This window comes from Penaeus monodon, chromosome 8 (genome assembly GCF_015228065.2).
Source record: "Penaeus monodon isolate SGIC_2016 chromosome 8, NSTDA_Pmon_1, whole genome shotgun sequence".
Classification (NCBI taxonomy): Eukaryota; Metazoa; Arthropoda; class Malacostraca; order Decapoda; family Penaeidae; genus Penaeus; species Penaeus monodon.
Window position 1 is genome coordinate 46,871,848 of NC_051393.1, and position 2,500 is coordinate 46,874,347.

Sequence of the window (2,500 nt, forward strand, 5' to 3'; positions counted from 1 at the left end):
GTTTACGCAGATACAGGCATTATGTCAGGTATTTGACAAAAGAAAACGAATGATCTTTTAGTGGCATCTCATATTTGTGCCCGAGACGATAAGGAACCCTTCCTGAAATGCAATTGCACTAATGTGGAGATCTTTTGGCATGTATCCAAGATTTTCATGCAATCAGGCACCTTGCGATCAAATGTTTCCGAAAAATCCCCTAAGGAAAATAAGTGAATGCTCGAGTATAAGTATGCAAATAAGTAAAGCGATATTATTGATGATGTATTCCATCGAATCTGTTTCGTAACCATAAAGATATCTGGTCAGATAATTCCTCAAAATAGGTTTATATTGTTTTTCTGCCATTTTATCAACAGGTAGTGTTCTGCCATCCAACACTCCGAGTGCAGTGCATGGCTAAGCCACGAGGCAACACAGAACCACCAACACAAACCGGGAATCTCTTTGCAGGGAGGGGGGGACGTAAATATTGACTCGAATACCTGGCCTTGTTTACTGCCGCTCTCTCCAAGGGTAATTCACTTGAGAAGATTACGCTGCCCCTCTCTGGCGGTCCGACCCGGGAATTGTAATGGCAAGAATGATTCACTTCTGTGGGGTTCGGTTCGGTTCCGGTTCGGTTGCTGTGGGATTATCGCGTTTCGGCTTGGCTTGGAAACTTGATCCTAATTTTTCTTTTTTCTTTTCTCCTTCTTCTTCTTCTTCTTCAAAGTGCGCGAAGGAAAGGTGAAAGAAAACTTGAAATGTAAACATGTATTTTTTTTTTTTTTTTTGTCATTTGCTTATTCAGTGTGTGTTTTTATTTCACGTTTGTTTCACGTGCTAACAAACACCTACACTTAAACACGTAGACACAGGTATGTACGGTTGCTTTCAGAAGTTCCTGTACTTCCTTTTTTAATCCTTGCTAAGATGTGGCACGGTAGAATTATAGTGTAATTATTATGACAAAACGAACGGACATGCGTAATGTAACGTTATGTAATTAGAGCAGTGGTTAAAATCTCACTTGAATAGGGGTGAAGAAACTTTTTGTATGTCTGCCTGTCTGTCTGTCTCGACTTTTTCATATATTTTATTCATAGATCTTAAGACATTTTTATAGCTAGAATTATTATAGATTTGATATTCATAGCTTTTCCCAGAGTTCCATCACAAGTCCTCTTTCATGCGACGATTGAAAGAGTGACAGAAATAAGATTACTTTCAGTTATTTACAGAATAATATTTTTCTGCTATATGTGTACATAGGCTTAAATAACTGATTATTTAAAAAAATGCATTGAGTGTATTGATTTTGCTAGTTCATATACATAGGCATCATTCAGTATTTACTTATTCAAGTACAACCGGATTTGCAAATGATATTTATATTGTTACTGAATACGAACACGCTTCTTCTAACATCGAACGTCACTAAACCAGAGGATCCGGAAAGGAAAGCGAGAAAACATGGGCAGCGCCTCCTCCGTAACAGGTGTTCGGGTTGAAGCCTCGTCAATACTGGAAGGGAAAGTGGGTGTATTTATGCTTATTTTTGTGCGCACGCACGCACACACGCACGCACGCACGCACGCACGCACGCACGCACGCACACACACACACACACACACACACACACACACACACACACACACACACACACACACACACACACACACACACACACACACACACACATATATATATATATATATATATATATATATATATATATATATATATATATATATCCATCCATATAGCGCTAATTCTACTTCGTGTGTGTATGAACATACTCATACACATATTCGTGCATATACATATACTCATTCACATTCAAATACGTATACATATGCATATGTATAATGTTATACATGTACATATACAGATGCATAATAAACATATATATATATATATATATATATATATATATATATATATATATATATATATATATATATATATATATATATATTTACATATACACATCCACACACATATTCATCCGTATGCATGCACATAAACACGCATACGCACACGTACACATATTCTCCGTACACATATTCATACATATAAACATACACGCATACATAAACATACATATACACGCGCTCGTAAATTTACACGTACATATACGTACATGTACACATGCATATTAATACAAATATACATACATATTCATACGTGTTTGTGTGTATTTAAGTGTGTGCACACGTGCGCGTCCGTGTATGCAAACAGGAAAAGAGAGTGCATAACATTTCTCTAATCATCGTCGCTGGAAAGAAGCAGAATTTCGAGTGAAAAGAAGTGCTTGGTTTACAACACCGATTAAAAGAAGGATTTTATGAGAACAGACAAGAGGCGTCGACAGAGCTCGCATTGTGTTCGCGCATCATCTGTAGGAGGATCTGCAGACCTCTCTCTAGAATGTTTTTGTTACAAAAATCATTGAGGACCTTTTATGAATGATGGACGAGATGGGAATCTGAAGGAATGACGGGGAGAGAGGGAAGAG